The sequence below is a fragment of the Lactuca serriola genome, chromosome 3, assembly GCF_051521515.1.
Source record: "Lactuca serriola cultivar US96UC23 chromosome 3, Lser_US96UC23_V15, whole genome shotgun sequence".
NCBI lineage: Eukaryota > Viridiplantae > Streptophyta > Magnoliopsida > Asterales > Asteraceae > Lactuca > Lactuca serriola.
The window spans coordinates 122,737,334-122,764,986 of NC_136410.1; the positions used below are offsets into that span (position 1 = coordinate 122,737,334).

The following is a 27,653-nucleotide window of genomic DNA, read 5'->3' on the forward strand; positions in this document are numbered from 1 at the left end:
TTATGTACCCAATATATAACTCACACGAGCTCAATCCACTCCAAACTTCCCATCTTTTTCCACCTTTTCACTTTCTCTCACCTTTGACTTTGACTCTGACTCATTAACAACCCCTAAAATCCCCCTTTGTCTCAAACTCCCCCAAGAAACAATTGCTTTTCGTTTCATCTTATGCCCTCCACACACCACTATCATTATCCCACCTTTTTACCTCATTAAGTAATCGACTTTCATTCTCTTTCACATCATCTTTCATTCTTGGAACAAAAAATTCCGGTTTTGCCCCTATCACCGCCATTCTTGGAACACCTAACACGTTCACAAACGAAGAAGGAGCATCATGTCTTTTTTTCCCATTTGAAGATGAAAAAGCAAACAATAAAACATCCTTAACATTTCTCATGTGGATCCCCGTTTAACTTTGACTTTGACTACTCAAGGTCCTACTACCTTTTGAAAGTCCAACCGCTACATCATCTGTTTTAGGCCTTAAAGATTCCACCTTTTTGTCTTCTAACATTCCTGGAATTGAAGAGAATGAAAACTGACCTTTGATGGAGATGGAGGGTAGGATCTTGGGGGTGGGGTGAAGTTTTTTTGGAGGGAGTTGACTTTTTTCGGGCGGTCGACAGTTGCCCCTTCGACCCATCTGACCACTGCGATTCGTGAAGTGCGATTTGGGTCGTATTCGATTTGTTTAACTACACCTACTGATGAAGTGTTGCATTTTAGGTCAATTGTTCTTTGTGACCGTTTTGCCCTTCCCCCTCTGTGGAAAATTGTGATACGACCCTTTGAATTTCTACCTGCTGACTTGTCTTTACCTATAACGAATTGCCTAAGTGGTCTTTCAGAGCTCACATTTTGAGCACCTGTAGGAATATGATAAAGTCAGTAAAACTGTTTTTATTTGGATAAATCATAGATGAATTTCAGATAACAATATAATCAGTAATGTTCAAATCCTAAGCACCACATCTCTACAATCAAATTAAGAAAGTTGGAAATAACATCTCTCTGGTACTGATTATCCATCTTGAATTGAAAGTATGCAGCTTTAAATACCAATTTCTTTTTACTTTATCAGCATATGATTCATTCTTTCAATATATTTGCATTTCTACATGTACAAATAAGTGTTTACTGAAATGTACATGAACAAAATCATCTCTTTTTATTTAAAAGAGTATACCAGGGCCTAGGAATGCCAAAGAAAGTTTCGCTTCTGATGTCAAAAAGGTTGTTTCTTATTGTAAAATTGAAGTTAGGGTTCAACAAGAAGAGCAACAAGCAAACAAATTCAAAAAGTCACCTGTTTCATTAGCAATTCATAAAACACGTGTTTTCGGCATTACTATTACCAAATTAACACTTTGAGAGATCCAATATCCCAACAAAGCTGAAACCTCAAAAACAGAACTTTGCCTTAGGTGACTACCGATACCCTTAAGCATTTTGACCTTATATAGACGTGGGTTTTAAGGCTAGAGACACACAGACGACACTTGAACATATAATAATTTGAAAGAGCTAGGCTTGACATCAAAACTAGAACAAAGAATCTGTATTTGCACATTAATTCCGACATCAAATTCAATCTTCATTGAGCCCCTTTTTCAAATTGTCATGTTCTCTTGAACATGACAATTTCAACTTCTAATTTGCATTTAAAAAAAATTACGGCCGATAGAGTGCTTGGATCTCATCTGAAAGTTGCTAATCCTCAAAGTAATCTCAAGCGAGTGGTGCGAGTGTAGAGGGTAGAGGAGATAAAGAAAGAGCGTGGTGGCTTCTTGTCACTGAAAAAGTGTTGCAAGAGCACAGTAGGTGGCGACGACGGCGATCAGATATACATACGGTGAGTGGTGCGAGGTTGGAGAGTGGGTGGTGATTCACTACCGATGGTGATGATGACAATGAGTTAGGCGGATGAGGTGCGATATCGACTTTTCAAAATAGGGTTTTTGCTATTTGTTTGAGGGAAAATGCGAATGTAGAGGACAGAGGAGAAAAATAGTATGTTTACTTTTTTTATTTAATTTATGAAACGTCAATGTTAATGCCATTAATTTGTCAAACGAAAATGTGAATATTTAATGCAATTAATTTGTAAAACGGAAATGTGATAGGAGTATTAAAATGTATGAATAAATTGATTGTATATTATGCAGTAGGTGTAGTACCTCTTAAATTTCAAGAAATAGACAATATCCTTAATAATATAGTAAAGATATATATATATATATATATATATATATATATATATATATATATATATATATATATATATATATATATATATATATATATATATATCGGTAAGGGTTCAAATGAGAACCAAAAAAGATTAAGAACCCTAAGAACCACTCTAAATCACTTAATATATATCGGTGGCATTACTGTAAATAAATTAAAATTAATTTCTTTAGTTGATCTTATATGTTCGATCCCATTCGTTCTGTTTCTTTCTCTTCATCTTTCCAGAAAATCCCAAATCTCATCCTTCCCCTTTCTTGCACCAATATCCACCACCACAGCCTTTCTCCGCCGGTCGCAACCTCCATTGCGGTCCCTCTTCTTATTCACCGTCGTCTCTCTCCTCCAACAAATTGGATCTAAATCGAAGTTTAGACTGAAATTTATTAGTCGTCGGGAATTACTCTTAGGTTTGGTCAAAATCCATCACCACCGCCCTTCTCCTCCAGTCGCAACCTCAACTGTTGTGAATCCTCTTCTTCACCATAGTCTCCATACTCTGACAGCTCTGATCTAAATGGAAGACTAAAGTGGATTTTATTTTCTATTAGGAATAATGCTTGGATCTTGCTACCTGATACTTTACTACAACTTTGAAAGAGAAGAAACGACAAGTAAGTAATTCGATTAAACTCTTTAACTGTGATGTAGTTTACACACACACACATATATATATATATATATATATATATATATATATATATATATATATATATATATATATATACTTCAATTGTTTATTAAATAAAAATTCTCAATAGAATGTTTACGTAAGTGTTAAATGATGCAATGGAGTATTACAAGAAATAAAATAAGAAAAGTAGATCAAGTTTCTAGATCATGATCCCAAGTTGTTGTGTTTAATTTTTTTTACTAATTTTCAACCTAATTTATTATGAACTAGTTTATAACCCGTGGGAACCACGGTTACAAAATTAACTAAAATTTTATTGTAAAAATTCAAAGTTATTAATCAATTATTTTAAATAAAATATTAATTAAGAGATATTTTTATTAGTTATGTAAAATTATATTCGTTGATTCAAATAAGTATGTGAAATTAATTTTTAATTTGTATCGGATAACTTTTATTTGGGAACTAATGTAAACAATAATATAAAATTTAAAATGGAAAACGGAAAATAAATAGATTGACAAGTAACATCATATTAATTAGGAGGTCTAATAAATTTGAAATGAAGAATTAATTGATTGACAAGTGGCATCATATTAATTAAGATGTCTAATATGGTGACACATGACAAAACAACTACTCTTTTATTAGTATATGGATTTAATGGCTCATGATTTTCTGCATCCTCAAACTGTTATTATAAATTCTTCCTTTTCTATTGGTAGGATTTGGCTTATGCTTTTGTTAGCTTTAGTTATAAAGAAATTAGTGCAAGTGTGCTTAACCGGTGAATGACGCTAGTTAAATAGAGAGTTCATTAATTTATATTTTTTACAAAATATTTAATTCGGAAGTTATTTGATTAATTAGTTGGCCACTTAAATAGTATAATTCATTTATGTCAATTTAATTTGGAGTATTTGTGAGGGATTATTGAGAATTGAATTTGTTGAAGTAGAAAAGGTTATTAAATCATATAGATACAATGTGTTTGTTGAAATGCCTAATGAGATAAGTAAGAACTAAGACGTTAAGTTGTGAATATTATGAGTGAGTATCAGAACCGAGGTATTAAACTGTGAATAAATGTTAGAACTTGTGAATTAAACTGTGAATTAGTGTTTGAACGGGTGTATTCAACTGTGAACTAAAAGCAAATTGATATATTGAACTAAAAATTAGTGTATGTATGATTGTATTAAATATCCAAATATGATTTTTTTTTATCCAAATATCGTTTTTGGCGTTTGCTAGAGTGAATGGTGTACAAATTTTTGTATTAAATTGTGAACGACATATAAATTGGTGTATTAAACAATGAATGGTATATGAATTGATGTATTAAGCTCCAAATTAGTATCTGGATGTTGAATTATATTGTAAATTCTAATTTTTTTTTTTGTATCCATATTTGATTTTTAAGATAATGATGTTGGCGGTAGTGGCATCAATGGTTTGTGTTAGAGTCTTAGATTTATAAACAAGTTGCATTGAAGGTGTTTGATGAAATGTCATAATAAAATGAATGTATGTTTTTAGTTGTGAATACTACGAATAAGTGTCTAAACTAGTCTATTAAGTTGTGAATGGATGTCTGAACTTATTTTTTAAGCTGTTAGCGAGTGTTTGAAGTAGTCTTATTAAGTTGTGAATATGTAAATGAGTGTCTAAACTCTAAAATGTTGTATTAAACTGTGATTTCTATTTTTTTAAATCCAAATTTGACTTTTAGACTTTGCTACTGGTGAATGTAACTTTTTTCTTTATTAAGCTGTGAATGTATTTTTTTATTAAGCTATGAATGTAGTTTTTTTCTTTATTATGTTGTGAATGTTGTGTTTTAAGCTGTGAATATTTATGCTGTAATTTGTGAATTTTGTATATTAAAATATGAATAGATTGCCTTAAGTTATGAATTTTGTATAAATTTTTGTTTTGAAATATGAATGAGTGAATTAATATATTTATTTAAACTATGAATATGATATTTTGAACTATAAATATATTTTATAAAAGAATACTTTTAAAGAGATCTAAAATATAAGAAAGAATTGAATTTATCAAGATATAGTTCTCTTTATTTTATTACATTTTTGTATATTTGGTTGCAAAAAGGAAATGATTTTTGTGTTCAAAGTATTCCTAGAGAAATTGAAGTTATAGTGTTTGTTCTGTTAAACTGTGAATACGAACAAAAAAATATAATTGAATTTATTGTTAGTCTGACAACATTCCGGTGATAGTCTAGAGGTGGCCCGATGGCAGTTGTTAGCAGCCGATTGTGAAGTTGGGAAAATTAGAGTTTTCTTCATATAAAATTAATGTTTGATATATCCAAAATGTCTTTAATAATAAAAAAAAATGGTTTTTAGAGTTCTTAATCTTTTTTTGTTCTTATTTGAACCACTCCCTATATATATATATATATATATATATATATATATATATATATATATATATATATATATATATATATATATATATATCAAGGTTGCAGAAATCGCTCGATGGTAGCTCGATGTGGACTGGGGTCAAGGGATTAATCGGCTAGGCGGGGATAAATCGGGGACCATTAATTATTAAAAAATTAATAAATAAAACATTAATCCAAAGAATATAACATTATATCTATTTAAAAGTTACTAAAAATTAATAAATATAACATTATAACATGATACTATGATTACAAAAACCCTTTTGATCCCTAATACATTAGATCTAAATTACCAACAATTGCATTTGGATCCAAGTTTGCATAAAATGGGGAGAAAAAAGTGTTATGAACAATGGGTTCCAATAGCATCAAGAAGAGATGTGGACCTGCAACCTGTTGTCTACTGCATTTGGAACTTTGTGAATGTTAAGGGAATTCAATAGCATGAGGCTGTGGATATGTGGGAATTCCATGATCGATGATTCCATCCTGATTATTGCTATATAACTATATAACACACAGGAGGCGGCGACTATTATAGAAGCTTCAGAAGGCGAAGACTGGTTTAGCTTCGAGGATAACGACTGACAGACTGCGACGACGTGAATGGAAGAAAAAGACGGTGTCGGAGGAGGGACATATGACATCGAAGAAGAAGATCGCGTTGTTTTAGAAGCTTCAGTTCATGCTTTCTTACATTCCTTCATACTACAGAGAGAATTTCAAAAAAGAAAAGAAATGAATGTGATGGAGTGAGAAGAACCCTAGCAACAATTCTAACAATTTGACACTTTTTCCCTTCAAGTTTTTTTTTACCGATTAGGGCGCCTAGGCCCGCCTAGACCCGCCTAGACCCGGTAATCTCCGTCTTTGACCGATTTTGACCACGTCCGATAATAGGGTCCGATTAGCTATAAACGTCGACGGTGGAGGACCGCCAAGCGCCTAGGCGCCGATTAATCGGCCGCCTACGCCGATATTTGCAACACTGATATATATATATATATATATATATATATATATATATATATATATATATATATATTACTGTTTTCTGTTATTAGTCGGTTTGTCTTTTGTCAGTAAACGGGTTTATTAGAATTGAAAATAGATTCACAAAGGAAATCGAATGAATAAACACAAATAAAAAGATACAAAGAATAAAACAGTAAAAGAGGAAGTTGAAAAGCACTTTTTTTTTCGTGACCACATTCTCTTATACTACCTCCGTCCCAAATTGATAGTCCACTTTTGACTTTTGAAGCTTTTTTTCTTTAACTTTGACCTTAAATATTTTTATATTTGATAGATAATTCTTGATGCAAAATATATGAATGGATTGTATTTTAAATGTTTTTTTCATTGTCATAAGTTTTATCAAGTAATATATAACATAATTAAAAATATTTAAGGTCAAAGTTGAAGAGAAAAGACTTCAAAAGTCAAAAGTGTACTATCAATTTGGGACGGAGGGAGTACCATTTTACATGAGGAACAAATTGAAAACATTACTTTCTTCATCATCTTACATCTGATACATATACAAAACTACTAATTAAACCATACTAACTTGCAAACATCCACTTAACTAACAAAGAGAAATGGTAGCATGAACATGTAACAATAATTAACAGCTAAATATCAAAATGACAGTCTCCAATTATAGTGAAATCACACTTTACTTGTCAATAATTATCAAATATCCAAACGTTACCCTTTAAAACAAACAAAAACCATGAAGAGTCTTGATAACCATAACAGTAAAAGCAACACCAAGAGCTTCAATATCCACATAAATGAACCACAAATTTCAATATTACCCTTGCAGAACTTGTAAATGATAGCAGCTACAAAAGGAAATACATATATCGTATGCTGCTCTCTTGATCACAAGTTAAAAGTTAATAAAAAATAATAAGTTAGAGGGTGTTTGGATAAATTAGTTTATAGCTTATAGCGGTTTGAGAAAGCAGCTTTTGCAAAAGTGATTGAATTAGCTTATAACAGTGGAGATAAGCAATCAGTTGATAAGCATTTAAGTATTGTAAAAAAATAGCTTATATGAGTAAAAGGACTTGAAATAAGCTATCAGCTATAAACAATATGCTTTAAGAAAGGGGGGGGGGGGGGGGAGGGGGGGAGGTTTTCAAAATTAGCTTATTTAGCTTTTATTTAGCTTATCCCCACCACAATAAGCTGATTTTTAATGTTTTCTATCAAAACACTTAAACTTAGCTTATAGCGGTCTGGATAAGCAAAAAACTATAAGCTTTCACTTTTTTCCCTATCCAATCACCTCTTAGAATAGTTGTAATGCCCATAGATCAGAGCTGGTCAATTAAGAGACAATAAGCGTCAAAAATGACTTTTTGATGGAAGATTATTTAGAAGGAGCAATATTAACTAAGTTGTAGTATATGTCACAAAGTTTTCGTGCGTATAAAAAATGCCGAAATTCGAGTTATAACGAAGAATTTATGACCTGTCAAAGTTTCGCGACAGAACCGACACGACACAACGGGACGTAAATAGTGAATTTATGATAGAGAGATATTTGGATTTAGCTACCTAAACAAAAGTCGTAGAATACGTTAAACCGAGAGCGTGCATGAAAAGAACGCCCAAATCTGACTTCATATGAGGAAGTAATGACTTTTCGAAGTTTCAGCTTAGTAGTGTACAACCCGAAGTTCGAATACGAGATCGAGCGATATTTAGCCGAAACAATCTAAATGAGAATTGAAGATCTCGTCGATTGTAGTCCAACGGTGAAAAGACAGACGAAAACGGACGACAGATGAAGAAGTTACGAGTTTATAACGGTGTTTTCCTGTCCCGGCCTACTAAAAATAATATATAAATAATATAATAAAAATAAATTCAAAATTAGCCGATGAAGTCTAAATGAAAGTTGTAGATCTTGTTTTTACCTATGCGTCGATATAAAGAACGTAGAAAACGGAGTTCGTATGTGAAAGTTATGAATTTCTGAAGTTCGGGGCGCGAAACCCCAAAACTGTCAGAGTTCACAACGTGAATACAGTGTTCACGACGTGAAAGCAATATTTATGACTTCTGGAGCCTAGCAGACGCAAGTTGCGATGACGCACCTGATGACTATTGAACTTACGACGTGACTATTTGAGATTCACGACGTGAATCCAGAAAAATGGCCCTATAAATAGAGTTCAAGGGGCAGCTGAGTTTAGTTGCTCAATCTCTTCTCTCCCACTCCCGATACGCTCTCTAAGCCCTATTTTAACCCCTCCCAAAGCCTGGTATCATCCCGAGACCCGAAGCAAGTCCCGAAGCCCGAAGATCCCTAGAAGAAAAGAATTTCCAAGCCGAAGCACTGCCTGCGAGAAGCCCGGTGTGTGAAGATCTTCCAGATGTACCGAATAATACTACTTTTACAAGCCGTAGTATTGTCCGAGCGTCGTCTAATCAAGTGAGAGTATAGTCCCTTTCATAACACGATTTTAATACAAGTATTGTTTGAATGTATTAAGTATATGTTTTGTGTGAGTGTGTAGTTACTTTCTTCTAACACATAGATATTAAGTATTTGCTATGAAATACGTGTTATGCATTTATATATTGTTTGTTTATTTGAGATGGATGTTGGATGAATGTTTTATACAGGTTTGTATATGATTTAAACTATATATGTAATTTATATATACAAATATGTTGGGTAGAACATGGGTAGATGAAATAGTTGGTGTGTGTTGAAATAATGTGATAAGAGATAGGTGGGGAGATAACGGTGATGATAATTAGGTAATGATAGAGAGGTAATGAATTACGAGTCCAGGCGATGTTGTGGCTACGTATTCATGCGATGATAGTCTAACCCTTATTATGAATTACGAGTCCAGACGATGTTGTGGCTGCGTATTCATGCGATGATAGTCTAACCCTTATTATGATTTACGAGTCTAGGCGATGTTATGGCTGCGTAATCATGCGATGATACCATAACCCTTACTAGACACATATTGAGGGAGTGATCCCCGAATTAGTATTGTCTATGCGATGTAGGAGATGATCCTTAGGAAAGTTGTTAGGAACAAACATATAAGGAAATAAGATGTAAGAAGAAGAGAGATAAATATGATATAGGAGATGACCCTTAGGATAATATCTTTAAGGGAGATTAAACAAAGATAATGGGGTTGGCTAATTGGGTTGATTTTTTGATGATTAAATAGAATAATTATATGATTGTGGGTTGAAAACCCTATATGCTCACCAGGCTCCTAAGCCTGACCCACACAGTTTTCTTTGCATTACAGGTAATGGCACAAGGGTATAAGTTTGTGGACTTGACGAGAGATTTTGGATTATAGATCAACAGTTATAAATAACTGTTGTAAGGTCTATTTCATATTGTTTATGCTTTTGGTCTGTTTCGGAACATGACATCCCGAGATTTTGTTATTTAATGAAAATACATTTCTTTAAGAAATGCTTTGATAAATTTTATTTTATCATCTTTTATTTTGGGAACAAATTCTGAAACTCTTTTAATCAAAGGATTACTCTGATTTTATAAAACAAAGCATAAACAAATCAGTTTTTTCTGGCCGTGAAAATGGGGATGTCATAGTTGGTATCAGAGCATTTGTTTAAGCGAACTAGGAAATATATAGGATTTCTAGACTTAAACTTAGAATGCTAAGAAATGATTGTGAGATGAGTGTCTACCATATTTTAGACACGAGCACTAGTATATTTTAGGAAAGATGTCTAAAATGCTTTTACGTGCTAAATGCTATATGTTTGACATATATGATATTATTTGTTCGGATCTACGGTCTGTTGCCGACCGGATCTGGAAACCTTATGTGTTCAGGATTGTAAGCATATGACTACGATATTAGAACTAGCATGTAAACGTTTTAGAGTGATAAGGAGATTTATACGTCTATCGTAAATAAAGCTTTCTTATCTTAAATTCTCGCCTAAGTACACCGAACGTCTGCTTGGTTGTACAAAACTTTATGATGAAGACTCATAAAGAATTGAGTAAACGGAGGAAATGAAAGGCTTATGATAGTGAATGACACCTATCGGAAGATATCGTAAGAGTGGTATCTTTCCATTAGAATATGCCTGATAAAATAACGGAACGTTTAGAGGAGTACGGTACGTCTGAAGTATACCTTCGATTAGCAGGATGATGGAACGATTGGTGATATTCTTGAAGTTGTCCCATCGTCTGGAATTTCCATCATACGCGTGGAAGAAGTCCTAGTAGAGTCTAGGAGAATTTGTATGATTAATTGGACACATTCGTATGTGTTAAATTGTTTGGTGATTTTAGGACTTGGGGAGTGTGAGACAATACTTGGGACGAGTATGAGTAGGTGTGAATAGTAGTAGAGATCTATACTACTAGAAGCACAGGACTCACGCTTAGATCAGGGAAAGTTATAAGGTTACCAAGAAGCTAGTGCTTGATTCCGTTTTTATTCAAGCATGTCGTTACCATTGTTTTGGTAGTTACAAAGAAGATGATTGATATTCTAACCCTAGTGGTCATATCAAATTGAGTTCGACTATGATGAGGTTGTTACGTGGTTCATAGAACCAAGTTGGAGATATCATCTGACTCAAGTCAGAAGATCGAAATCAATGTGATCGATAACATCGCGCTCGTTGTTAAGGAAGCTTGTAGTTGGAAATGGTACATGTAAAAATGTGATTAGATCCCATTAGACTATGAAGGAAGGTATATTCCATTCTAGAATTTGACTCTCAGAGACTTGAGTCAAAGCGTTGCATCATACGATGAAAGGTCATCAGAACATGACCCGTCGGTCTGTTACAATAGATAAGGGAAAGTACTTATCTTAAGAAGAAGAAGGAGTCCTTAATAAGGATTTATTTTGTAACTCGTATGTTGTGACTGAAAGTCCAACATAGTACGAAGAGCAGATGCAAGATTGAGCATTGCATGCGGTTAAGAAGTCCAAGAGTAAGATACTCATTCGAAGAGACATATAAGTTACGATTAATACCTAGGATGGAAAGATAACGTATGGAATCATTATGCAAGTCCTATTTTCGTTGATGATTCCGGGACGTAATCATCCTAAGGGGGAGATAATTGTAACGCCCGTGGATAAGGGCTAGTCAATTTAGAGACAATGAGCTTCAAAAATGACTTTTTGATGGAAGATTATGTAGAAGGATTAATCTGAACTATGTTTTAGTATATGTCACAAGGTTTTCGTGCATATAAAGAATGCCGAAATTCGAGTTATAACGAAGAAGTTATATCTTGTCAAAGTTTCGCGACAGAACCGACATGACACAGCGCGACATAAATAGTGAATTTATCATAGAACGATATTTTGATTTAGCTACCTAAACAAAACTCATAGAATACGTTAAACCGAGAGCGTGCATGAAAAGAACGCCCAAATCTGACTTCGTATGAGGAAGTTATGATTTTTCGAAGTTTCGGCTTAGAAGTGTACAGTCCGAAGTTCGAATACGAGATCGAGCGATATTTAGCCAAAACAATCTAAACGAGACTAGAAGATCTTGTCGATTGTAGTCCAATGGTGAAAAGTCAGACGAAAACGGACGACAAATGAAGAAGTTACGAGTTTATAACGGACTTTTCCTGTCCCGGCCTACTAAAAATAATATATAAATAATATAATAAAAATAAATTCAAAATTAGCCGATGAAGTCTAAATGAAAGTTGTAGATCTTGTTTTTACCTACTCGTCGAAATAAAGAAGGTCGAAAACGGAGTTCGTATGAGAATGTTATGAATTTCTGAATTTCGGGGTGCGAAACCCCAAAACTGTCAGAGTTCACGACGTGAACTCAGTATTTATGACTTCTAGAGCCTGACACACGCAAATTATGATGATGCACCTGATGACTATTGAATCTAGAAAAATGGCCCTATAAATAGAATTCAAGGGGCAGCCGAGTTTTGTTGCTCAATCTCTTCTCTCCCACCCCCGATACCCTCTATAAGCCCTATTTTAACCCCCCCCCCCCCCCCCCCCGAAGCCCTGGTATCATACCGAGACCCAAAGCAAGTCCTGAAGCCCGAAGATCCCTATAAGAAAAGAGTTTCCGAGCCGAAGTACTACCTACGAGAAGCCCGGTGTGTGAAGATCTTCCAGACCTACCGAAGAATACTACTTTTACAAGCCGTAGTATTGTCCGAGCATCGTCTAATCAAGTGAGTGTATAGTCCCTTTCATAACACGATTTTAATACAAGTATTGGTTGAATGTATTAAGTATATGTTTGGTGTGAGTGTGTAGTTACTTTATTCTAAAACATAGATATTAAGTATTTGCTATGAAATAAGTGTTATGTGTTTATATATTGTTTGTTTATTTGAGATGGATGTTGGATGAATGTTTTATACGGGTTTGTATATGATTTAAACTATATATGTAATTTATATCTACAAATATGTTAGGTAGAACATGGGTAGATGAAATAGTTGGTGTGTGATGAAATAATGTGATAAGAGATAGGTGAGGATATATTGGTGATGATAATTAAGTGTTGATAGATAGGTGATGAATTACGAGTCCATGCGATGTGGTGGCTGTGTATTCATGCGATGATAGTCTAACCCTTATTATGAATTACGAGTCCAGGCGATGTTGTGGCTACGTATTCATGCGATGATTGTCTAACCCTTATTATGAATTACGAGTCCAGGCGATGTTGAGGCTGTGTATTCATGCGATGATAGTCTAACCCTTATTATGAATTATGAGTCTAGGCGATGTTGTGGCTACATATTCATGCGATGATAGTCAAAGCCTTATTATGATTTACGAGTCCAGGCGATGTTGTGGCTGCGTAATCATGCGATGAAACCCTAATCCTTATTAGACACATATTGAGGGAGTGATCCCCGAATTAGTATTGTCTATGCGATGTAGGCAATGATCCTTATGGAAATTTCTTAGGAACAAATAAGATGTAAGGGGATGAGAGGTAAATATGATATTAAAGATTACCCTTAGGATAATATCTTTAGGGGAGATTAAACGAAGATAATGGGGATGGGTAATTGGGTTGATTGTTTGATGATTAAATATAATAACTATATTATTGTGGGTTGAAAACCCTATATGCTCACCAGGCTCCGAAGCCTGACCCACTCACTTTTCTTGGCACTACAAGTAATGGAACAAGGGTATAAGTTGGTGGACTTGACGAGAGATTTTGGATTATAGATCAGTAGTTATAAATAACTGTTGTAAGGTCTAATTTATATTGTTTATGCTTTTGGTCTATATCGGAACATGACATCCCGAGATTTTGTTATTTAACGAAAATACATTTCCTTAAGAAAAGCCTTGATAAATTTTATTTTATCGTATTTTATTTTGGGAACAAATTCCGCAACTCTTTTAATCAAAAGATTACTCTAATTTTATAAAACAAAGCATAACAAATCGCTCTTTTATGGCCCTGAAAATGGGGATGCCACAATAGTAGAAATAATTGAAAATCAAAATAAAAGGTCCAAATCTATAATTCTTGACGAGTTTGTTCATAAGGGTATAAGTTAAAATTGTTGTTTGAACTGTCTTTATACATATTTACTCATAATCGAGATCTATGAAGTACATAAACTGATGAAAACTAAAGGTTTTGGTTTTGGTCTTACAGTTTTGAAAGAACAACATATATTTTGAGATTATATATTTTTCCTTTTTTCGAAGAACATAATAGTCTTCTATTGATTAATAGTTTTATGTGTTAACTTCATCATGTTCCTCTGGATCAATGTCTTTTTCCTTCATTAAAACCAAGAAATGAAACAGAGCTTCAAATTAAACAACAAAAGATGGTAATTTAAGGTTTAATTCAAAACATCAAACCTACTAAAACACGAACCTTTTTGTTCTATGTTTGGTATTACTTTGCCTTGTGTTAGGAAGACATTCATCTCTTTGAGCCATATTTTTTTAGACACCTTTGATCCTTAATTTTCCAACACAAGCATGATATCAATTCATGGAAACAAAATCTATGGTATGATATGCCGAGATAGGTACTTAAAAACAAAGTGTGGTGTGGCCAAACCATATAACTTACCTTCTATGGTGTGATTTAAAACCGTAGTTTTCAAAAAGTAATAAAGAACCGAAGAAGATGATATGAGAAAAGGGAGAAGAAGGAGGATACGATCGGTGGATTAAATTTAGCAATGCATTTATGAAGTGGTGGAAGATTTGTGGCAATGCATCTATGTGAACATTGGTGGATGATGTAAGCTATCCACAAGGCACCCAAAAAGGAAAAATTAAAAAATAAGGACAAGATGTAACATTCATAAAGTTCAAGCCAATTTAAAACTTTTTCAAGCATTCAAAAACCAATATTTATTACAAAAATGTTTTCAAAACATCTTCATATAAGAGTATCCCAGAAACAAAGTCATAAAATTGCGAGGAGGTAAACGATCACGCCTTCGCCTTCCCACGAAAATCTGAAGTACCTGAAAGAAAATCCAAAATTGTATGCCTGAAGCTTTGTGAGTTTCCCCAAAAGACCAATGCTATACAAACCATAAACATATAATAACAAACAATATACATATAGAGTCTTCATTATGACTGGACCGCCCTCGTTGGGCCTTAAGTATGTTTGGCCCACTCTTAGAAACTTCAGCATCTCTGGTCCACCTCACATAGCCTTCAGCATGTCTGGACCGTTCTCTGGGCCTTCGCCCTGACTGATATGCCCCCCCCCCCCCAAGACATGCAGTCTATCTGGCCCGCCCTGGGTATGTTAGCCTAGAACACAAAGTAGGTCCGCCTCAACCAAACCCCACATACACAATCAAAATATAATATCATAAACTAGCATATACAACTGTCAGACCGATCTAACAGATCACTAATATTAACATCATACAATAGACCGGGATACCAACCTAACATGTCACTAACATAGCATCATCCTATATACCAGGATATCGACCTAACAGGTCACTAAGCATATAAACATGCAATAAACATGGATACAAATCAAAAAAGGGTCGGCATTAGTGCCTTCGACCCTATTAGTATAGTGAGGAGAACTCACCTCACAATGTCGATCGGAACTGAAATGTCAAACTCCCGAAATACGTCTCCAAACACCAACACCTACAACAACTAATGATCCACTTCCCCTAAATACCAAATTTACCAAAATGCCCTCAAAAGTCAAACTGGTCAAACTTTGGTCAAAGTCAAAGTCAAAGTCAATGGTCAAGGCCAACAATCCATGTTGACCTGACTCGTTGAGTGCAACTTACTGACTCGTTGAGTTCCTTCAGAACTCAAGGAATCCTGAAAATCCCAGTTCACTCGCTGAGTTTCCAGACAACTCGTCAAGTCCAATCCGTTTCCAATATGTTGGGAAAACCCTAACCAACTCCTCGAGTTACCTTACTAACTCGTCGTGTTTATGCAGAATCCAGAATACGGGAAACCCTCATCCGAATCATCGAGTTGACTATGCAACTCGTCGAGTCCCTTTAATACTTTTCTCATTCGGACATTTCTAAGTTAAACCAAGGCTCCAAACTGTAGATCTAGCTTCCTAGGGTATAGTTTCCACGTAAATTTGCAAACTTTACGTGCATGCAAAGCCAAAAATGAGAAAACCAAGCTAAGGAAGAGGTTTTAGGGTAAGGAGAAGGCCAAGGCTTGACAAATTCGATAACTTTATGAATAAGACGGCCTAGAGGAATCCAGATCTTAACTCCCCTGTAACACTCTAAATTTTCAAATAAAATTTTCATTCTTAAATCCACAGAAAAACAAACTTTAACATTTCTCAAACAAATTTTGTAAATTGTTTCAAACACAAGAGAATAAATTGTTTCTCAATATCCCAGAATCCTCAAAACACAAATAAACTAGATACTGTGTACAATCAAGCTGATGCCTTCCCGTAATCCTGAGATGTACCTGAAACACATTTCACACAACACTATAAGCATAAAGCTTTGCTACTTCCCCAAAATACCACACACAAATAATTAGCCTCTCATGTCTATATCTCAATAAGGACCCTCCGGTCATGTGTCTAAGTGAAGACACTCCGGTACCACAACTCGGATTGGACCCTCTAGTCTGGTATCTCAGTGAAGACCCTCTGGTCTCACAACTCGGTTTGGACCCTCCGATCCTAACTCAATAAGGCACAAAATAATATACATCATAAATCACAAAGATAAAATTCATAATATAACATAACTCAGTAAGCACATAAGACCCTCCAGTCACACGGTATTATCACTCAAGTAAGTATAGTGAGAACACTCACCTTGTAAGTAAAGCAAGTACGTCTCGTACTCAACGGCCGATCTAGACTCCGCTTACATATATCATAATCATTTCTAATAAACAATTTACAATAACAACTCCAAAGATGTTAAGCTAACTCCTTTACTACCTCTCGAAAAGGGTGAAAGACCATTTTACCCCTCCATGGTCTCCAAAGTCCACAACTTGACGCAACCCTAAAAGTCTACGAAAGTCAACACACAAGTAAACAGCACGTGCTGACCTAACTCGTCGAGTGCACTTATTCGACTCATCGAGTTCCTTCAGTTCTCAGAAAAATCGAGAAATCCAACTCAACTCGTCGAGTTGTCTCACCAACTCGTCGAGTTTGTACAGCGTCGAGGATAACGGGGAAAACCCTATCCAACTCATCGAGTTCCTTCATCCCAATCACTCATTCAGACGCTTTTGAGCGAGACTAAGGCCCCAAACTCTAGATCTAGCCTTAAATGGCTGAAATACCACGTAAAGCTACAAGCTTTACATCCATGCATGCTATCTAGGGCCAAGTTTGCCAAAAATAAGCTCAACAAAGGGTTTAATGCATGGAAGGTGGCCAAACCTTGATAAAGCTCGAGTCTTTAGGCCTAGAGGGCCTAAAAATGTCCAGATCTGAAGTCCTAGCTTCAAGGTAATCTCAAAATCAATAACTCAAGAAAATGCTAAAAATAGCCATAAACTCCCTGATGGAGATATCTAACAAACAAGTGATCAAGGTAATGACTTTATACCTCAAATTTGCTGCTACAACATAATATATGTCGGATCCAAGGTCTCCTTCTTGTTCCAAATCCCTGACTCTTCAAGTTCCTTCAAAGAATACACCAAAACACACACTCTTAGCCTCAATCTCTCTCACGGTGAATTTTAGAATCAAATTGATGAGTTGGAGGACACAAACTCGATGAGTTGGAGCTGACTCGTCAAGTTGATTCTAAAATTCACACGACCACCTCATTCATTACTCGACGAGTTAGGGTCTCTAACTAGTCGAATTGCCCTGTCAAAATGAATATAAAACAATTTAAATTTATGCCTGGGAGTCCAAATTTTACACTTCTCCCCCACTAGAATCATACTTCGCCCTCGAAGTTATTCTCCGGAAACAGCTCTGGGTACTGCTCACGCATCTCGGACTCCAGCTCCCAAGTCTACTCGGATCCCTTCCAATGATGCCATTGAACCTTATGCAAGGGAATCTCCTTATTCCTCAAGACCTTCACCTTCTTATCCAAAATCGCCACTGGCTTCTCAATGTAGTTCAGGCTATCATCAACCTGAATGTCCTCTAACGGGACCAATGTCATCTCGTCGGCTACACACTTCCTCAGTTGGGATACATGGAAGGTGTTATGAATCTAGCTCAACTATGCATCCAACTCTAACCAATAAGCTACCTTACCTACTCAAGCAATCACTCTGAAAGGACTAATGTATATAGGGCCCAACTTGCCCCGCTTCCTGAATCGGATCACCTATTTCCATGGGGATACTTTTAGAAGAACAAAATCACCGAATTGGAACTCTAGCTCGGAACGTCTCCGGTCTGCGTAACTCTTCTGATGACTCTAGGTTGTCAACAATCTCTGTCTAACCTTCTGTATTTTCTTTGTCGTCTTGAGCACTATCTCAGTGCTCCCCATTACTCTCTACCCGATCTCTCCCCAACAGATGGGAGTCCGGCACCTCCTCCCGCATAAAAGCTCAAAGTGAGGCAAACCTATACTGGAGTGATGGCTGTTGTTTTATGAATACTCGGCCAAGGGAAAATAAGTGTCCCAGCTCCCACCGAAGTCCATAACACATGTGCGTAGCATGTCGTCGAATGTCTGAATCATCCGCTCGCTCTACTCGTCTGTATGTGGGTGGTATGCGGTGATGAAATGAAGTAGGGTACCCAACTCCTCATGAAATTTATTCCAGAACCTAGAAATAAAATTCAAATCATGATCTAATACTATCGATGTTGGAACCCCATGTCGTGCCACCACCTCTCGAATATCCATCCTATCAGATTGTTCTGGTGAATGCAACCCTAATGGACCATGTTACTCTTAGGTCAACTACATACCAATTATAGTTATGGGCTTAGACACCAAATCCAACAATTTGTAGGTATAAAATACATATAAAGTTTAAACCAAGTAAAACATGTATAAATCGTTCATCCAACATAGATATCAGGAACATAGATAATAGGCATATATAACATGTAATTTATATGAAATACTTCATATCTATGTGTAAGATGAAATTAACCATGCACTCACTTGTTAAAGTGATGATTCAAAATTCGGACAACGCTTTGCTTCTACCAATTGCCATTTCCTTGACAAAACCTAGTATCATTATCACTAAGTCTTAGTCTAATATTTATTGTGACTAATTATTAGTCTAAATTCATCATTAATTCAAAGTCTACTACAATATCTATAAAGTAAGGGACAACCAGGTAAGATCCTATCAGAGGTAGGGTCCATTTGGTATACAAAGTATACTGTTTGGAAATCCCACTTTAAACACCTTACTAAATGCAGCCTAGACATCATCCCGATAAGTAGATCAATCAGTATAACGACTTGGAATAATTGATAAATCTTGTTTATAGGTTCATAATAACGATAATGAACTTAAGCATAAGTTATACTTATAGTACCGTAAGCATAACTCAATTTATATGTGGTTTAACGAGAAACCAGACTCTGCACATGCAAGTCTTCTACACCAAACCCCTACTTCTCGGGGCTTCGTGGCATTCTAGAGCTTTGCTACTAGCTTTTAGAAAGTGCACAAATAAGGTATAGGGATATTGGGGGTTTGGGAGAGAAAGGAATGCAAAAGTGTGAAGAAATAAGTAAATTTTGGCTCTATTTATAGGTTGTCCAGGGGCCTCTCACGTCATGATACATGCCTCTCACGTCGTGAACTTGTGTAGGCACCATGGCTTTGCTTGGTGCTGACACATGGCACCAGACGCAGGTAAAACTACAAATCTTCAAAAATTTATAACTTTCGCATACATGCTCCGTGAATACACTAACACCATAACCAGACAGAATCTTAACTATATCCCAAAATCCTTAAGTTTGACCCAAGGTCAAACTTTTTTCAGAAGTCAATAGTGAACGAAAGTCAATGAAAGTCAAAGTCCAAGGCTGTTGGGTACGCCTAACGTACTTAACATACACACAGTGTACGCGGCCTGATACCACTCTTTCGTTAAGCACTTAATACCTTAAGGTATTTTGTGCAGAGCTCATACCTAAACTTAAAGCATCGACTTAAGTGATAAAGTTACCACCTTTATGAATTTCCATGGATAGAAAATGTCCAAAAGCTAAAACCCTAAATTATTAACGCATTAAGACATCACAATTCTTGCATGGAAATTATATAAAGGACCAATATCTATTTTTTTTTGCTTCCTAATAGCTCCATGATGGATAAAGTTTCCAACTATACCCATTAAGATGGTCCAAACAACCAAGATGTAGTCTTTAAGTCTCAAAGGGACCAAAGTGCATCTTTCTCACCTTAATCCATTAATTCCAAGTCTCCAACCTTCTGATCTAAATCAATATATGTTTAGATGGATAATGTTTCCATTTTTATCCTGAACAAGGTCACAAAATTTCAACATCTAAACGTTATGCAATAAAGTGACCAAAAGCTAATAACGCTCAAAACTAGATAGATCTAACAAGTGCATCATCAAGATTCCAGATGTACACCTCTAGAAGAAAGATCAAGGTGAACAAGGTCCAGATGTACAAGCTCCAGCACAACCAACAATTCTCCAATGAACTCCTTCTTCTCCAAGATGCACCAAGAACACTCCAAAGCACTAAACAACTTCTTTAGCTTATAAGTCTCAAACTACAATTAGGGTTTCAAGGAAAGATATTGGAGAGGTGGAGTCTGAGAATGGTAAGGATTTGGGGGAATTAAGGAGCTTAAATAGGGCTCAACACCCCGAAATTAGGGTTTGGGTTCTGATCGCACACACCCAACAAAATCCTGGTATGCCCAACATACCAGGTTGATCCTCCGTGGTCAGTTTTGCCTAGTACAACCAACGTACACCTCATACGCCTAACATACTTTGCATTACTCAAAACCTTACTAACTTGTAACGGTCATAACGTTTTCGTTCCAAATCCGTTTTTGACGGTCTTTATATCTACGAAAAGGTATTTAAGAGCCCCACAATATTATCTAAATATAATGGACTAAAAACTTCTTTAGCAAAAATCGATATTTCATGCATGACCCCAGCCTATGACTTTCTCTTTTTTTTACCTTTCTACCCAAAAATACAATTTACAGGTTAAGATCCCGCATCTATTATTGCCTCCATCCAGTGTTCTAAACATTACCTCCTTAAGGCTCAGAGCCTTTAAAAAATCAGCTACCGACCCACGACCCTGAAATAAGAAATGACATGAAACATGATTTTATAATATACATCAATTATACACACACACACACACACACACATATATATATATATATATAGACACATACACACACACAAACACACATTATACAAACCGACAATCCACATTGCATATAAATACATATATAAGTACATAATAAACTAATACATATACACATATATACATATATTATGCACACATACATATACCAAATACACATGCATTCACATACATATACCAAATACACAAACACTCACATACATATACTAAATACACATGGACATATACCGAATACACACTTATGCCAAATTTCACATAATATATTCAAATACACATATTTTAAAATTAATCACAAAACTGAAAGTAAATGGGTCTCGTGGTGGCCAAAAATCAACCATGTAGTGTTATGGTGATGCTAGTCATCGCCGATGACAAAAACAGTTCAGGAGATCTGAAATCAACATTTTTTTTGCAATTAATCTCAAATATATACTGGAAATCAACGTTACAAGAGAAAGAGAGAGAAATAATGAATGAGATGAACTACCATTACCGGAGGAAAGAGACATCGTCGGTATGTTCCTTTTCCTTCCGTTTGTAATGTCAAAGTAGGGTGCTTCCCAGTGGCAATGTGGGGGTATTTGGCTTGAATCGTTCGATGGAGTCAGAATCACTGAAGAAATGGGAAAAAAAACAGGAGGCAAATGAAAACAGAAAGAGATGAAGACAATCGTTATGTAGGCTTATCTACGATAAACAATAGCAGAGACAATTAATAGTGGTGATGTTTAGGAAATAGCAATAACAATTAGGAAATTGCGGCGACACGAAAAAATGGAAAAGAAAAACTTGGGGTTTTTTCGACCATTACCAGAGACACATGGCTTCGGTATTGGTGCACCGCTATTGATTTAATCGAAACGGCAAGGGTTTACCAGAAAGGTTAAACGCCGATTGATTTCTTAAAGATATTAGTAGCTACTCCAATTGCAGTGACAACCACTATTAGCGGCGACTCTAACGAGTGTCGCCGCTAATAGTGGTTGTCCCCGCTAGTGGCATCGTCACTAATACCATGGATTCTTGTAGTGTTGTTTTTGGTTATTGGGGAAGCATGTGACATCTCTTTATAGGAAACAAGTTTTATACCTCGGTACACTTAAATGGGGGAGATTTGTTGGTGATTTGTTATCATCAATATTATTTAAGTGTAATAGGATTACTTTGTTGACTAAAAATGATCTTGATAAATATTAAACAAGTAAGGAAGGTGTGGAGTACACACTTGTTTAAGTTTGATCAAGTATTAAAGTATACTGTCATTTAGGGGCGAAGCCCCTGAACGAACAGGGGTCCGGGAGCAGCGCCCATGGGAGTGGGGTCCAAGGGGCAGAGCCCCTGGCTGGGATAAAGCTGATCAAAAAATACATCAGAAAATACAAATTTTGAATATTTGACCTGGTTTTGAGTTTGCATTAATCCTTATACAAAACCCCGATTTATAATAGTTTTTACTGTTGAGAAAAACTGTTATATGACAGTTTTGACAATTTTTCAGATAAGGAAGGTTTATAACCAATTTTAGTCACTTTTCTGGTACTCACGAAATTACACCATCTCATTCTCTCTTTTTTTTTCTCTGTGATTTTATCTGAGTCTTATCGAATTGAGGATTTGGGAGTACCACCCAAATATTTCGATTTGAAAGTGATTATCACGATTCTCAGATATCCAAGTGCCACTAAACCATATTTCTAACAGTGCTCTCATGCTAAAGCTTTCAAGAGTTGATCAACCAACAGCAAAATTAAGGGTTTTTGGCCCGGTAGTATAAAGTTGTTTGAAAAAATGTCTCTTATTTGATGTTTCAAGTCCCCTTGGTCAATAAAAAGATAGTTTAGAAATACCAATTTAGAGAACGTGTGTTAGCCATCCTAAAAAAAAAAGATGAACCTTAAAGTCATAGTGGTGTTCGAAATCACATGTAACACCAAGCTTTCTTTATCATGCTCTAACAGACAATAAAGGAGCGAGTTTCCTTTTCAACTATGTATCGTTATCATTCGATGCAACTTTTCAAATTTCCCATAGAACGTATCATAGATGAGGGAGAAAAAGGATCTGACATGGTACAAACGGTATAAGTCTTGTCCAAGGAGAAGGTGAGATAAAGCTAATTCTATCCGAGAAGGCATATGATTGTTATCTAGATCATATATGAGGTGTTGCGGATAGACAACCCTAGACGTGGCTCTTAAAAAAATAACGACTCTCGTGGAGTCTGACGTTGGCGAATAGACAACCCCACCCACATGCAAATTCTTTTTTTTTATTTTATTATTTTTTTGTTGATAAAAATTAGGTTAATAGTGGAACTAATTACTTGTGTCTTTGGAATAGGAACAATCTTGTAAGCGTTTCCGGTTTCGGTTCTTAGTTTTTGGAACCGTTAGCTGCTTTCACCTATTTTCATCTTGTGTCTTTCAATGTTTCAAGGCATGTAGTTGAGAGAGAGGGCACGAAAGTACACTGTTCACATACGATGCTAGGGTTCAATGCAAAATTTATACATAGAATTGCAATGCAAAATTTATCAATACATACAATTGCGAGAGAAGTAATTCGAGATTGAATGAAAAGAAAACCCTTAATATAGGAAACTGATGTGTTAGAAAAGAGCTGATGTTTACCACAATACATATATAAAGTCAATTATACATAATACAAGTGCATGATGGTTACAGGTACACCAACAATTGTTTGGAAGGAGATGGTGGAGAGGCAGTAGGAGATGGCCTAAAAACACCCTATTCGATTATTATCCATAATTTATATTTTACATGATTTGTTTTTTTTTTTTTTTTTTACTTGTAGTGGCTAATAGTCTAGTTATTTTTTTTGTATTGTTTATGATGTTAGGTATCCAAAACTGTTACTGTTTCCGGTTCTGGTTATAACAAAAATAGATTCTAACAAAAACATACGGGTATCTCGTACCAATAAAAATATATGCATTACCTAAAATACATAACTAAAGAGAATTTAGAATTGCGTATAGCGTTTTAGTGATGTCAATGGTTGTACTTTACCCACTTTTTTATGTAACACTTTGTAACTTAGAATTCAGCAATCATATTCTCTTCTTTAGAATCATCATACGCAGACCTTGTGAGAGGGCTAAGCAAATTGATGAGGATGGAAAAAGGTATCGAACAGATCGAATACAGAGGAAAAAGAAAGAAATGGAAACAAGAATCATAAAGATGATCTCTCATATAAAAGCTTGATCGGGCTTCGCAATATAATAACTAGAGAGGCCCAATCCTTTGAAGTCCTAATGAACATCAACACCTTAAAGGAGGTTGAAGACATTCTCCAGGGTGTCACCATTTCTAGCATGTAATATTTTCAAACCCGATTGAGTAACAGGGAAGGTATTGAAAAAGATTGAGAGTCACTATTGGTATTCGAGGATGATTGTGAAGCATCACCAAGAAGGTGACAGAATATGTGCGTAATATATTTATTATAGAAGGCTGGATACTCGTTAACAATTGATAAAGTAATCAGGAATGGAGTTCTTGGTGTATAACGTGCCGAAATGGGTAAAAGAGTCATCTGCCAGTAAATAACGAAAAGAAATATCAAATGTCTAATGGGCCTCGACATGATCGAGAAGATAATAAATTATTTGAGAATAATGGGCCTGAACAAAAAAAATATCAAAACAATATATATTCTTTTTTTAAACCGGCAAATCCAATGTACTACTAAGCTAACAACAACTATTCAACCTATGTCCACGACGGGACTTGAACCCTTGACCTCAAAGAGGGAGGACACCACCTGACTAAATAATTAAAGGGAGTGTTTGACGACAGCGCTTATTAATTTATTATAGGCTGACTGCAGTTATAAACTAAAAAAATTCTTTATAAACTAAAAAAGTGTTTGGATAAAAACAAACCATAGCGGTGACAAACCGCTAAAAGTAATTTTTTTTTTTTTTTTTTTTTATAAATTAACTCTCTCTAACTTATTAGCTTATAAGTAAATAAGCTAATAATCATAATCTTTTTTTGCCAAACACTCTCTAGACTACCAAAAATAAAAAATCTCTTGATTTATTTTAGGCTACGAGGACTGGGATGGCATGACATCTTCGGATGCTAAGGTGGCCTTTATGCATACCGAGAAGTTGGCATGCTCAGCTGCCAAGGGCAACGTGGTGCTCTCTCTCTCTCTCTCTCTATCTCTCTCTCTCCAAGGAAAAAGGTCATTACCAGCGACAAAAGTTGCCGGTAAAAGTCCCAAAAGTCGCCGGTAATACTAATAGCGGCGACGCGTCACCGGTACTGAGTCGCCGCTACTACTTCGTCGCTATTGATCACTATGTCGCCGCTAATGTGAATTGTCGCCGCTAATAAACATGTCGTCGGTAATGACCCTTGTCGCCGGTAAAAGTGTCGCCGGTAATATCAATTTTCATTTTTTTTAATTAATGATTTTGGTTAGCGGTGATAATGTCGCCGATAAAAGTGGCATCGGTAATAACAATTTTTATTTTTTTTTAATTAATGATTTTGGTTAGCGGTGATAATGTCGCCGGTAAAAGTGTCGCCGATAATAACAATATTCGATTATATATCAAAAATAATAGTGTCGACGCTAATTACAAATAGTGTCAAAAGTCATAATATCCGAGCAGCAAAACAACCAAATTTTTACAGTCTACTAAGTAGCAAAGCATGACAACATATGCAAATAAAACACATCCTTACATACCACTATCTTCGTTCCCATCGTTTCCTTGATTATTGTGGGATTGAAAAAACGAATAAAGCTCATCCTTACATGCCGGGTCGCTGAGCATTGCACGGAGATTTTCCAACTACATAATTAATAACAACATATATATATATATATATATATATATATATATATATATATATATATATATATATATATATATATATATATATATATATATATAAACTTATAAGTTAGATTGTCAAACATAAACAAAAACTATCAAAATACATTGCTATTTTTAAACTAAGATAGAAAAACCAAAGTACATTGCTATTTCTTGCACTTGGGATAAAAACCAAATTACCAAACTTTTTAGCAAATAATCGCCACGAAACCAAAATTACCAATTCAACATGCATTTTATGATGCTAAAGTAGATTGCTATTTTTAAACTAAGATAGAAAACCAAAGTACATTGCTATTTCTTGCACTTGGGACAAAAACCAAAGTAGATTGTTTTACCTGTGATGGTTGTGATGATTGTTGTGATGGTTGTGAAGGCTGTGGAATCGGCGGGAGAGCAGAAGGTTTACGGCCAATGCCTCTAATATGGCCACGTCGCTCTCCTAATACTTTCTCGAATGCAGCTCTTTCTTGTGTGGGTGTTAACTCACTTTCACCTTAATTTTGTTCTAACAACTCTTCAACTAACTGATTCTGTAACTCCCAAAAGCGAGTAATAATTCAGTATAAATAAACATTTAATTATATGATAAAATTATAATTAAATACTTACGTATTGTTGTTCCGCCTCAGCTGTAACAAATACACCATTCTTATCGGTATGAGCTTTGCGAAACGTTTCCACTCTCTTAAGGTTCTGTTTAACTTTAAAAATTAGATTATATTTTAAATAAATAATTACATGTATAGTACGGTAGCTTCTTATAGCAAGTACTGCTATACGAGCTTGAACCCCCACGATTCACACTTGTTTGCATTTCACGGACTTTTTTGTTCCTTTCTGATGCAATTCTGTGTTCGTCCGTTTGAAAATACTCAACTGCCTTCGCCCAGTTATCAACTAGCATACCCTCCGGAGGATTGGCTAATGCTCCCGGGATATCATCATACCCTCCAGCTGACTTAAAATATTCTTTTGCGTCAGCTTTACGTTCTCGATAACCTTTTAACAAAGTTGCTTGAAAACTCTCTGTCAACAGATTAGCTTGTACATCCTGGTACATCTGATCCAAATCAAAGTTTGTGTACAAAAAAAAATAAGTTAACCAAGTAAGCAATTATAGTTAACCGTATAAAATATATTAAAATAAATAATAAATAATTACCGCTAAATGTTGTAATACGGTGTCCTGTATTGAAGGGAAAACTTTTTTCCATGTCCATTTGTCAAACGGAACCATCTGTCACATTGTTTTTCCAATTTCTCGGGAAAACATGTCTTTCGCCTCTCCTACGGGGTCAAATGTGATATACTTATCATATTGCAAGCTAATTAGTTTCCCCTGGTTCCGTAAGATTGCTTTTTCAAGTTTTATATTTTTTGCTTTTCCTCGAACTTTCCTTCGGGCACGTTCGTCAACTACAAATATAATTAAAAATTATTAGAAATGATATTTAATTTATAATAATTGAACAAAAATATTAAATAAAATTCATAATAAGATTTACCGTCTTGCTCATGCTGACCAGCACCTCTACCACCTGGGATAGGTGGGTCTCAGCTCCGTCTCCCCATGTTCACGACCCATGACAACAACCATGGTATACATAAACAAAAT

The 27,653-nt window shown here is 35.4% G+C and overlaps 1 pseudogene; it reads right to left on the minus strand.

Moving 5' to 3' along the window:
- LOC145095682 (large ribosomal subunit protein uL2mz, N-terminal part-like) lies at positions 1 to 27,275 on the minus strand (annotated as a pseudogene).
- Between the last annotated feature and the right edge of the window lie 378 nt (positions 27,276 to 27,653).